The following is a 14,202-nucleotide window of genomic DNA, read 5'->3' as shown; positions in this document are numbered from 1 at the left end:
AAACATGGATCGAGCAGCCTTCCGACAAGCAAGATTACGATGACGTCTTTGCCGCAACACGATAGGTATGGGTGATGTCCACCACCATCAAGGTAATAATCACCGTGTACCCAATGATCCTTATGCTAAGATTAAGTTCACAATACCATCTTTTTTGGGTCATTACGATGCTGAGGGATATCTTGATTGGGAGATGATAGTAGAACAAAAGTTTAGTGCCCACCTTGTGCCTGAGCATTATAGAGTTCGTCAAGCTACTAGTGAGTTTAAGGATTTTGCTATTATTTGGATGGAATGGGCAAGCTGCACAGGATGCTTTACCTAGGTATATGGGAAGAACTTAAGGTAGCTATGCATGATCATTTTGTTCCTCCTTATCATAGAGATTTACGTAAGAAATTGATGTGTTTAGAACAAGGAGATAAATCTGTACAGGATTACTATGGTGAGCTCCAAAAGGGATTGATGCGCTGTAGTGTTGTGGAGGGAAACGAAGATGCCATTTGTCGTTTTTATTCGGGTTTGAGGCCTGAGATTCAGGACATTGTTGATTATAAAGAATTTAACGCTGTCAACCAGTTGTTTTCAGTTTGCTATTCTTGCAGAAAATGAATTGTAGGGGCAGTGAACAGCAGGGCAAGAGCAAGGTCAGCACTAGCACATACATGCCACGCTCGGCACCATCTTTGGGGCTGACTAAGCCAACCACTTTTCGGGCACCTCCACCAGCGAGCAAGTGACCAGCAGCCTCTGGAGTTTCCGCTACACCTAAGGCACCTCCCGCATGACCTACAGATTTAGGTAAAAATTCTTTGTAGGTGCCTACCAAGAGTTCCTCATCCGTTGCATCGACAGAACACACTTTGGGTATTCAGTGCCACCGCTACCATGGCATTGGCCATGTGCAGAAGGACTGCCCAAGTCAGTGGGCATATATTGCTATAGAAGATAGTTACATCAGCACCTCTGACATTGAGGATGAAGAAGACTAAGATGCAGATGAGGACGACAGCGAAGTCCTTGGTGAAGAGGCCACGACATCCTATAAGAGCATCATTGTATAGTGGGTGCTCAGCTCACAAGTCCAGCAACCTGAGAAGCTATAACGCCATAACTTGTTCTAGATTTTCTTCGTCATCAGCGACCGTCGAGCACGTGTCATTATTGATGGAGGTAGCTGCAACAATTTGGTGAGTTCTGATTTGGTCAAGAAGCTTGGCTTGACCACACGCCCAAACCTACGTCCATACCATATTCAGTGGCTAAATGATTCTGGTAAAGCAAAAGTAACATAAACTTGCAGAGTTTTATTTTCCATTGGTTCTTATGCTGATTCTATTGATTGTGATATGGTACCTATGCAAGCTTGTTCACTCTTATTGGGTTATCGTTGGAACATGATAATGATGCTACACACCATGGTAGAAGTAATAAATACACTTTTGTGCATAAAGGAAAGAAAATTACTTTGGTACCTTTGACCCCTGCTCAAATTGTACAAGCTGATAGAGAATGCGCTGCTAGTTTGAATGATGTTCAATCTAACAACCAGCAAATTGCTAATTCTATTTTCCCACCTAAAAAGGATAAGACTACATCTATTTCTAAGGCTGAGGGGATTAAATTGAAGGGTGGTGTTATGCTTGCAACAAAATGTGACTTTGCTAAAATTTCTGATGATGATATTTGCTATACTTTAGTATGCAAACGAGCTATGTTTTCGCTTGATAATATTGTTAGTTCGGTACCTCCTGCTGTCACTAACCTTTTGCAGGAGTATGAGGACATTTTTCTAGCTGAGATACCCCTGGTGCTGCCACCTATGAGAGGGATAGAGCATCAAATCAATTTGATTCTAGGAGCGACCTTGCCCAACCGAGCTGCCTATCGAACCAATCCTAAGGAGACTAAGGAAATTCAGTGGTAAGTCCAAGATCTTTTGGACCGTGGGTATGTACTGTGAAAGCCTTAGTCCTTGTGCCGTTCCTGTACTTTTGGTTTCTAAGAAAGATGGAACTTGGCGTATGTGTGTTGATTGTAGAGCCATCAATAATATTACTATTCGGTATCGTCATCCTATTCCTAGGACTAGACGATATACTTGATGAGTTGTGTGGTTCTATAATTTTCACTAAGATTGACTTGCGAAGTGGCTACCACCAGATTAGAATGAAACTTGGAGATGAATGGAAAACTGTATTTAAAACAAAATTCAGGGTTGTATGAGTGGTTAGTAATGCCTTTTGGTTTGACAAATGCACCTAGCACTTTCATGCGCTTAATGAATGAGGTTTTAAGAGCTTTTATTGGACAATTTGTGGTAGTTTACTTTGATGATATATTAATTTACAGCAAGTCTTTTGATGAACATATGGATCACTTACGTGATGTTTTTAATGCTTTATGTGATGCATGTTTATTTGGTAACCTTGAGAAGTGCATCTTTTGCATGGATCGAGTTTTTTTCTTGGCTATGTTGTAACTCCACAGGGAATTGAGGTGGATGAGATGAAAATTGAAGCTATAAAAAGCTGGCCGATTCCCCAAACCGTCACACAGGTGAGGAGTTTTCTTGGTCTTGCAGGATTCTATCGCCACTTCGTCAAAGATTTCAGCACCATTGCTGCCCCGTTGCATGAGTTGTCGAAGAAAGGAGTGGTGTTCTATTGAGGAAAGGCACATGAGGAGTCCTTTGACACTTTGAAGGATAAGCTTACACACGCACCGTTGCTGCAACTTCCAAACTTTGGTAAGACTTTTAAGCTAGAATGTGATGCTAGTGGAGTTGGCATTGGTGGTGTTTTGATGCAAGATGGTAAACCAGTTGCTTACTTTAGTGAAAAATTGCATGGTCCTGTTCTTAATTATTCCACATATGATAAACAAATATATGCACTTGTTCGTTCTTTAGAGATGTGGCATTATTATTTATGGCCTAAAGAATTTATTATTCATTCTGATCATGAATCGCTTAAGTAGTCTTCACTCTCAAAATAATCTGAATTGTAGGCATGCTAAATGGGTTGAATTTATTGAATCTTTTCCTTATATTATCAAACATAAGAAAGGGAAGGATAATGTGATTGCTGATGCTTTGTCTAGAAGATATACATTGCTGTCCCAACTTGATTATCGAATTTTTGGTCTTCAATTAATAAAAGAACAATATGCGCTTGATCTTGATTTTAAGGATGTGTTGCTTAATTGTAGAGAGGGGACGTATATGGAATAAGTTTATGATTAACGATGGGTTTTTGTTTAGAGCTAACCGCCTATGCATTCCTAGTTGGTTCCGTTCGTCTTTTGTTGTTGCAGGAGGCACATGGAGGCGGATTGATGGGACATTTTGGTGCCAAGAAGACGGAGGAGGTGTTGTCCACATACTTCTTTTGGCCAAGGATGAGGCGAGATGTAGAGCGGTATGTGGCTCGATGTGTCACATGTCAAAAAGCTAAGTTACGGTTGAACCCACATGGTTTGTATATGCCTCTTCCTGTTCCTTCTACTCCTTGGGCAGATATATCTATGGATTTTGTGTTAGGATTGCCAAGGACTAAGAGGGGGAGGGATAGTATTTTTGTGGTGGTTGATCGTTTTTCTAAGATGGCATATTTTATTCCTTGTCATAAGAGCGATGATAGCTATTCATATTGCTGACCTTTTCTTTCAAGAAATCGTTTGCTTGCATGGTATGCCTTCTACTATTGTTTCATATCGTGATACAAAATTCTTGAGTCATTTTTAGGCGCACGTTGTGGAATAAATTGGGGACCAAGCTACTGTTTTCTACAACATGTCATCCCCAAACTGATGGACAAACTAGAGGTTGTGAATCGAACATTGTCCACCATGTTGAGAGCCATTTTGAAGCGCAATTTGAAGATGTGGGAAGAGTGTTTGCCGCATGTGGAGTTTGCATATAACAGGGTGGAACATTCCACCACCAAGGTAAGTCCTTTTCAGGTAGTGTATGGTTTTAACCCCCATGCTCCTATTGATCTTTTGCCTTTACCTACCACTGAGAGAATACATAGTGATGCTAGAGAGCGTGCTGATTTTATTCGTAAGTTGCACGAAACAACTAAAGCAAATATTGAAAGAATGAATGAAAAGTATAGAATTGCTGGTAGTAAAGGTAGAAAAGAGATTAAACTTGAACTGGGTGATTTGGTTTGGTTACATTTGAGAAAAGATAGATTTCCTGAGCTGCGTAAGTCTAAATTAATGCCAAGAGTAGCTGGTCCTTATAAGATCATTGAGAAAATAAATGATAATGCCTACAAACTTGAATTGCCACCCTGAGTTCGGGGTTAGTCCCACCTTTAACATTGCAGATTTGAAGCCTTATTTGGAGAGAAGAAGATGAGCTTGCAGTCGAGGACGACTCTAATTCAAGAGGGGGAGGATGATGAGGACATTACTTCTTCAGAGGTAACCACTGATCCTCCAACCGTCATGCAAGGTCTAAAGACCCAGGCTCGAAAGCGACAACTCAATTTAGAGGTGAGCTCGTTCTTAAGCGATACTTTTTATACTTTTGAGAATAGACTACTATCTAATGATGTTATCTTGCTTAGGAACATTGGAGAGGGTCATGAAGGACTTAGAGGGAGTGGTGGAGGTGATGATGACCAGCAAGGACGTCCAACACAAGCCGAAGGCCCAAGTCCAACAAGAATTCGAGTCTGCCTCGGCCTCTAGGACCAGTCTACCTTAAACTAGTCACCCAAGACATATCTGGACTCCATTTTCAATGATCCACATATGGATGGAAAGCTAATTTGATAAGGAAGCCAATCCAAGTGGTTTCACGTCAAAATCTGTTCGGAATCAATAGGAATCATCAAAACAAGTCAGCATCTAGAAATCTACCATGGTGCTGCGACTACCGTCTTTTGGTCCGTTGGACCATGTATCGAGTTTAGGGCCCATTAGGGTGCATCTAGGGGTCTTGCACTGACTCTAGAGTCTTCATAAACAGCCACCTGCCCCTCCATTAGGGTTGAGGTATTGCTTAGATTAATCTGTCAAGAACAGTTTCGTCGTTCATCGGATTTGTGAGACCCCAACTTCGTGAGTTTAATCATTCATCTACAATTTGGTTGCGTTCTTTCTTGTTCTTGCTTGTGTTCTTCGTTACGTAGGCAGGGATTAGCCTTCTTAGCAAGGTCAACCTAGTCTGTGACTCAGTTGATAACTAGAGGAGCTGTGGTGCTAAGATTGCAGGGTTCGATCTTTCGATCTGAAGCCGGATCGGTGTGTCATTCTCCGCCACAACGATAGTTACCATCACCTAATGAAAGATCGGGATCCCCGTCTCCATTAGTACCATTCTTCAATTGCTTGATTTGAAGACTAAGGAAGTAACTTAACTCTCTAATCATGGATATCTCAAACTCTTTAGCCATCATCTTTCCAAATTCTTCACAAAATTTTGATTGGTTGATCCAAATATAATGTCATCTACATAGATTTGCAACACAAACATGTCTTTGCTAATTTTCTTGATAAAAGAGTGGTGTCAACCTTGTCTATCATGAACCCTTTAGAGAGTAGGAAGTCCCTCAATCTCTCATACCATGCTCTAGGTGCTTGCTTCAAGCCATACAATACCTCTTTCAACTTGTACACATGGTCAGGCTTCTCATCATCCTCAAAACCGGGAGGTTGCTCAACATATACTTCTTCATTGATGTGACCATTGAGAAATACACTCTTTACATCTATTTGATAGAGCTTGATGTTGTGAGCACAAGCATAGGCTAGCAAGATTATAATTGCTTCCAATCTAGCAACCAAGGCATATATTTCTCCAAAGTCAAGACCTTCAACTTGTGTATAGCCTTGTGCTACCAATCTTGCTTTGTTCCATACTACTATCCTATCTTGATCTTGCTTGTTTCTAAAGACCCATTTGGTTTCAATCACAATGTGTCCCTTTGGTCTCTCTACTAATTCCCATACTTGATTTCTTATGAAGTTATTCAATTCTTCATGCATAGCATTCACCCAATCAACATCCGTCAAGGCTTTCTCTATCTTCTTTGGTTCAATGGATGACCCAAATGAGAAATACTCACAAAATAAAGCCAATCTTGATCTAGTTTGCACACCTCTTGAAATATCATCAATGATAGTGTCTAATGGATGATCCTTTGCAATATTAGTTGGTTGGAGTATTAAAACTTGATTGCTTGCACTTGCTTGATCATTGGGTTGAGATGATATACTAGCCACTTAATCTTGTTCATTATTATGAGAGCCACAGTGTACTAGCTTGATTTGTATCATCTTGCACATTTGAGTTAGAGAGCACTCTCACTTGATCATCTTCATCATCATTTACTTGCCTAGGCCTCAATTCACCAACATCTATGTTCTTCATGGCATTTGAAAGTTGAATGCCTCTAACATCTTATAAGTTCTCATTATCTTCTTGTGAACCCTTGGTTTCATCAAATTCAACATCATGAAACTTCTTCAAGAGTACCACTATCTAAATTCTAAACTCTATATGCTTTGCTTATAGTGGAATAACCAAGTAGGAATCCTTCATCATATTTCTTGTCAAACTTGCCCAATCTAGTGCCTTTCTTCAAGATATAGCATTTGCAATCAAAGACCCAAAAATATGCAATGTTGGGCTTTCTACCATTCAAGAGCTCATATGGTGTCTTCTCTTTCAATGGGTGATAATAGAGGTGGTTGCTACAATAGTAAGCCATGTTGATAGCTTCGGCCCAAAAAAATTAAGTCACATTGTACTCACTAAGCATAGACCTTGCCATATCAATGAGTATTCTATTCTTTCTCTCAACAAGGCCATTTGATTGTGGAGTATACTTGGCCTGAGAATTGATGTCTAATTCTAAATTTATCACACAACTCATCAATTCTAGTGTTATGACTCACTACCATTGTCACTTCTGACTCTCTTGATGGTTGTTTCAAACTCATTGTGAATGCCCTTGACAAATGATTTGAATGTTGCAAACACATCACTTTTGTCCACTAGGAAGAATATCCAAGTGTATCTAGTGTAATCATCCACTATCACAAAGCCTATATTTGTTTTCACCAATGCTAGTGTATTGTGTTCGCCCAAATAAATCTATGTGCAATAACTTCAACTGATTTACTAGTGCTCATCATGCTTTTCTTAGGATGGGTGTTTCCAACTTATTTGTCGGCTTGACAAGAGCTACAAAGTTTATCCTTCTCAAACACAACATCTTTTAAGCCTCTAACCAAGTCATGCTTAACCAATCCTATTCCATTATTTTATTCCAACATGATCAAGCCTTCTATACCATAACCAACCCATGCTAGACTTAGTGAACAAGCAAGTAGATAATCTAGCTTCACTAGCATTGAAATCAACAAGTATAGATTCTCATATCTAAAGCCTTTGAAGATCAAGTTAGAGCTATCTACACTTATGATCTCTACATCATCTACCCCAAATATGCATTTGAATCTAAGATTCACACAATTGAGCCACGGATAGCAAATTAAAATTCAAGCTCTCTACTAGCAACACTATTGGAAATGCTCATGTCAATGGATATTGTAATTTTACCAAGCCCTTTGACCTTGCCTTTTCCATTAGTCATCAAATGTGATACTATCATAACCATCATTGCCATTGGTATTGATTGAGTTGAACATTCTTACATCACTGGTCATGTGTTGAGTGCACCCCACTATCAAGAACCCAATGCCTTCCTCCAGGCTTTGTAATTGACCTACAAAAGAAGATCAATTCATTTTAAGTACTCAAACTTGCTTGAGTCCTTGAAGGTTAGTTACTAAGCTCTTTGGTACCCAAATGACTTTCTTCTTTGAGCCCATCCATGGTTTACCAATGAACTTAGCCTTTATACTATTTGCACCCTTGGTAAGCATATAGAAGGAATCAATCTTAATGGAGGAATACATTAGCATTTTTGCTCTTGTTGTTGCATTCATGCTCTTTATGACCAACTTGCTTGTAACTAGTGCAGAACTGACCATTGTTCTTCACAAAACTAGTCCTATGAGGAGCAAAGGCTTATCTTGCCTTTCTTGAGGGTATAGCCCAATCCTCTTTATAGAGAGAAGCTCTTTAGCTACCCAAGCACATAAGCAAGCGGTCCTCACCACTATAGGCCTTAGCCAAAGTGTGAGTGGGCTTATTGACCTTCTTCTTGAGGTTCTCATTCTCAACCATTAGTGAGGCATCACATGTGAAACCATCACTACTAGATGAGTTGGAAGTAGAAGTACTACAAGAAGAGTTAGCGGGAGCAATAATGGTAGGCATAGATAATGATTCATCAATTATATCACAAGTTAATCCTGCATTGCAAGTCTCTACATGTTTCTTTTTATTTTGCTCATCAAGCAAAGAGGAATGAGCCTTTCAAACTTTTTGTGAGCCTTGCCAAGCTTCTCATGGGCTTCCTTTAGCCTCTCATGAGATGCATTGAACTCATCAAAGGCTTGCTTAAGGGTTTTTAGTTCCTTATGCAAGCTTTTGCATTCCCTTCTCTTAATGCCAAAGTGTTCTTTAGCATCTTCTAGCATGTCAAATAGTTCATCCTTAGTAGGTTCATCATCATCACTATCACTTTCATTTTCATTTTCATTATTATGTTCCTCGTCACTTCCATCATCATAAATTTGTACCTTAGTGGCCTTAGCCATGGAGCATGATGTAGTGTCAAAGAGAGAAGGCTTCTCATTGATAGCAATGCTTGCAAGTGCCTTCTTCTTGGTGGTCTTGTCATCATCACTATCATCATCATCACTTGAGGATGCATCACTATCCCAAGTGACCACGTATGAACCACTCTTCTTCTTCTTGAAGGTCATCTTGTGCTTCTTCTCTTTCTTTTCTTCTTGTCCTTCTTCTTGTTCTTCTTGTCATCATCTTTGTCGCTATTGTATGGGCATTAAGCAACAAGATGATCTTTGCTTCCACAATTGAAGCACCTTTTTAACACTTCCTTGTTCTTGGATGAAGACTTCTTTCTTCTAGCACGGTAGCCCTTCTTCATCATGAACTTACCTAATCTTTTAACAAAGAGAGCCATCTTTTCATCATCATCATCATCATCCCATTTACCATCATCTTCACTTGATGATTCTTGCTTTGCCTTGCCCTTAGATGATGTGGCCTTGAATGCCACACTCTTTTTTTTTCTCATCCTTCTTCTCATCTTTCTTCTCCTTATTTTCTTCCTTCTCTTCATCATCTCTATATGTATCATCACTCATTATATCTCCCAACACTTGGTTTGGTGTCATGGTGTCCAAACCACTCCTTGCTAGAATAGTGACCAACGTGCCAAATCTTGAAGGCAAGCATCTCAAGAACTTGTGGGAGAAGTCCTTTACTTCACCTCTTCTCCAAGTGCTTTGAGATCATTGACAAGCACTTGAAGCCTATGGAACATCTCTGGCACACTCTCATCCTTCTTCATCTTGAAGCTTGCAAATTTCTCTTTGAGAATGTATGCCTTTGCACCCTTCACGGCTTGAGTGCCCTCAAATGATTCATCTAATTTCTTCCATGCCTCATGAGCTCTCTCAATATTCTTGATTTGCTCAAATGTTCTTTTATCCAAAGCATCATGGATGGCACTAAGAGCAATGCCATTATTTTAGAGTAGCATCTCTTCGGTGGCGGTGGGAGCCTCTTTATCCTCAATCTCAATTTTGGTCTCCACCACCTTTCAAACCTTCCATTGATTGACTTAATATAAGTTGTCAGCTTAGCCTTTCAATAGGGATGGTTAGAGCCATCAAATTAGGGTGGCTTCTTGGTGTTGTTGATTTGAGCTATTTTTACACCGAAGGTTGTTAAGCCTCAAATCACGGTGACCTCGGCTCTGATACCACTTGAAAGGTCCTAATGGTTAGAGGGGGGGTGAATAGCCTATTAAAAATTTCTACAACAACACTTAGCAAACCGGTTAGACAATTATAAGATGAAGCAAGTGTTGCGCTAGCCTACTAAAATTGCAAGCCACCTACCATAATTCTAGTTTATATAGTTTCTATCCACACAATAGTTATGACACTACACAAAGCTAGTGCGCTCTCAAAAGCTAACTAAAGAGCCATACTAACCAAACTAACAAGCTCTCACAACTAGCTACACTAAAGAGCTTGACAACTAGTTTGCGGGATTGTAAAGACAGAGAGCAAGATAGTTATACCACCGTATCGAGGAGTGAACCAATCAATCACAAGGATGAATACCAATGAAGACCAATCACCTCAGAATTAAATGATGGCACAATGATTTTTTAGCGAGGTTCAGTTGCTTGCTGGCAAGCTAGTCCTCGTTGTGGCGATTCAGTCACTTGGAGGTTCATGCGCTAATTGGTATCACACGCCAAACCCTCAATAGGGTGCCACACAACCAACACAAGATGAGGATCACACAAGCCACGAGCAATTAACTAGAGTACCTTTTGGCTCTTCGCCGAGAAAAGGTCAAGAACCTCTCACAATCACCACGATCAGAGCCGGAGACAATCCCCAACCTCCGCTCGATGATCCTCGCTGCTCCAAGATGTCTAGGTGGTGGTAACCACCAAGAGTAATAAGCAAATCCCGCAGCGAAACACAAACACCAAGTGCCTCTAGATGCAAACACTCAAGCAATGCACTTGTATTCTCTCCCAATCTTATAAAGATGTTGAATCTATGAGGGAGATGAGTGGGAGGGCTTTGGCTAAGCTCACAAGGTTGCTATGTCAATGCAAATGGCTAAGAGAGTGAGCTAGAGCCAACCATAGAGCTTAAATAGAAGCCCCCATGAAAATAGAGCCGTTGGCTCAATTATTGGGCTGACTGCGCATCGATCGGACGCGCTGCTCGAGCGCACCCGACGCTGCACCGGACGCACCGTTCATGAATACCAGACGTGTCCGGTAGGTCGACCAGACCGCCATGTGTCCAGTTCAAACCAAAGTAGCCGTTGCTGCCCACACTTGCTGACGACCGGACGCTCAGACCGGATGCTGAAATAGAAATGACCAGACATTGAGCCACAGTGTTTGACTGAGTCCAGAGAGTACCTGAGGCCGACCAGACGCGTCCGGTGACTCCGGACCGGACGCAGAAGACACAGTGTCCGGTCGAGTCTAGTAAGCACCCAGGTCTGACCGAATGCGTTCGGTCACTCCGGACCAGACGCTCCCAGCGTCCGATCGACTGTTTACTGAACATCGACTTTGTAGATTCACAATGGACGCGTCCGGTGTGGTGACCGGATGTGTCCGGTCACTGAGTTCGTTGTTAATACCGAACGTGTCCGGTCAACATACCTGATGCGTCCGGTCACAGATCCATGACCAGCATGACTAACTCTTTTTCACCTCTATCTTCTTCACCCTTCCTCAAATATGCCAACTACCAAGTGTATCGCCTTGTGTACATGTGTTAGCATATTTTCACAAACATTTTCAAGGGTGTTAGCACTCCACTAGATCCTAAATTCATATGCAATGAGTTAGAGCATCTAGTGGCACTTTTATAACCGCATTTCGATACGAGTTTCACCCCTCTTAATAGTATGGCTATCTATCCTAAATATGATCACACTCACTAAGTGTCTCGATCACTAAAAATAAATTGGCTCCTACCATTTATATCTTTGCCTTAAGCCTTTTATTTTTCTCTTTCTTCTTTTTAAGTCCAAGCGCTTGATCATCACCATGGCATCACCATCATCATGTCATGATCTTCATTTGCTTCATCACTTGGAATGTGCTACCTATCTCATGAATACTTTGATAAACTAGGTTAGCACTTAGGGTTTCATCAATTCACCAAAACCAAACTAGAGCTTTCAGACGTTCATAACAACACGTGACAAGACACAAGCGAGATCGCCTGTGTTGGCTAGCGGGCAAAACAGGGCAGGGAAGCATCCCATCACTGCTGCGTCCGGCCCTTGACTCGTCACGATGGCAAGGTTCCAGCTTAAGGACTAGGCGGGGTAGGTAGGACGAGGGGCGGGGCAAGCACCACATCAATCGCGTGATGTAGCCACAACCACGACGTGGCCCAGTGGCTAGCCATGCGAGCGCGGAGTGCGTGCTGCAGCGGGACTAGCCGTAGCTAGCTAGGGATCGGCCGTCGCCCGGGGCAAGGCTGCACGGCGTCTGCCAGCCGCAAGCAGGACAACGGTAGTGGACTGACCATAGTTGGAACTCGGCAGCGACATCGCTCATGCTCAGATGGTGACCGCGTCCCTGGCCCTGAACGGCCAAACCACCTGCTTGCACGATTTTTGGAGCGCGTCAAACTTCAAACCCAGCTCGGTAGAGGTCTAACCAAAGTTACCAACCTAGGGCCGATACTATCACCTAGCTAGCAAAGCAAACCGCGCTCCCAGAGAGCGACCAGAGAGGGAACTAGAAAGATGCCAACATGAGCTCATCGCGCTAAGCGTTGGTTCATGAACGGAGCACCACGACATAATCTAGCGCGTTCTAATGAAATTTAGAAAATTTTTACGAGAGCAACGTGACACCCAACACAATAACCACCTATACCATGCCCAAGTACTTACTTTGATGCAATCAACAATACCAAAACATGCAGCTAGTGTTTAAACATTTTTGCTAGAAATTAAATGTCAAAATAGCATTGTCTTACTACTTTTGCCATACTTGAAAAAGTTAAGGTTTAGTTCGAACTAACAGCCATTAATATTTTTGTTATAATTTTTAAAAGGCATAAACCCTATTAACTGCTACCAACAGGTATTTCATGCAATAGTCCATACCTTATACTAACCCATAGGAACAAAATATTTAAGCACCATTTAACTATTTTGCTCAATATAATTCACAAAAAATGGTATTTTAAACAATAGTTCAAGTGTTTGCCGACAAAGAAAAGAGCTTATCTTAACGTCAAATTTGATTTTTGAGCTTCCAAGAGCACTAATTAACACTATTTATTTTGATTTTTCCCAACCATAAAAGTGAGTCACATAGAATTTGTTTGTCATTTCACGTGCGTTATAAATTTTTAAAACCTAAAAACTTGTTTGGCTAATCCATCTCGGACCTAAATATCGGTGCTAAGCAAGCTCGTAACACCAGGGGTGTTACAACCTCCACTTTCCACCCAAAATGCAAAAGCTCCAAGTATGTCTATAGAAAAGGGCAAAGCTCTATTTTCTTCCAAAAGAGAAATCCATAAGGGGCCATTTGGATCTCTTCATTTTGGAAGAATTGAAATCTACATAATGGATTAGGCTATTTGATTTAAAATTTAACATTCTATAACATTCCTAAGCTCACAAATAAGCATATCTCAAATTCACAGGATGGGGGATGGAAATGGATTCTATAGATCACTATGTTATAATTCTATCCTTCAACTTATAGCACACTCTTCAACTCACTTTTCTACAATAGAAATGCAACATATAAGTATGTCTCTTGTATGCCTAACAATAAATATACAAATATATTCTATATATAACTATATTAACTTAATTAATCTATGTCTAAATTATAATTATTAGAATGAATTCAATTCCAAGGATACAAACGAACCTAAAGGAAATTGTTGATTTATATCAACGACAAATGGAATGTTGATCTTGAAATTGGAAATCGTATTCTTTGAAAGTCTTTAGAAATAATGACTGGACTAGTGCCTGCACATGCAAGGAGATAACTAGCTGGCCTGCGCTATTGTTGGTCGTTGGTCCAGGTAATGAACTTAGAGCAAGTATAATAGCAGGTTGTAAGTCGACTAAATGCTGAGGTGAAGGAGAGAGGGGGGGGGGGGGGGAGAGAGAGAAGAGAAGCAGGTTGTAAGCTTACAGTCGACTTGGGCACAAGATTCAAGAAAGTCTGTGAGAGAGACAAGTGTGCCATGTATTAACTGTAAAGAGCTAACTAATATATGAGTGGACCGAGAGAAGACTGTAAGGAACCTTACAGCCAGCAAGCCGGCTGTATTATTAGCCTTGCTCTTAGGACAGCTTAGGCTCCGATTTCTTGCAGTTTTTGTTAGGGAGGCGTGTCAAACAACTGTCTAATAAATGTCTCCTTGCAAGTAGTCTCGGAGAGTCGGAACCATTTTTATACTGAGAAGTCAAAATCACAAAAACGTGATTTCTCCCCACATGCTTGATATAAATTGTTACAAAACTTTCACTGGAGCTATTTTTTTAAAACATTTATC

Source organism: Miscanthus floridulus, chromosome 8 (assembly GCF_019320115.1).
Source record: "Miscanthus floridulus cultivar M001 chromosome 8, ASM1932011v1, whole genome shotgun sequence".
Lineage (NCBI taxonomy): Eukaryota > Viridiplantae > Streptophyta > Magnoliopsida > Poales > Poaceae > Miscanthus > Miscanthus floridulus.
This window is presented reverse-complemented; position numbering follows the sequence as displayed.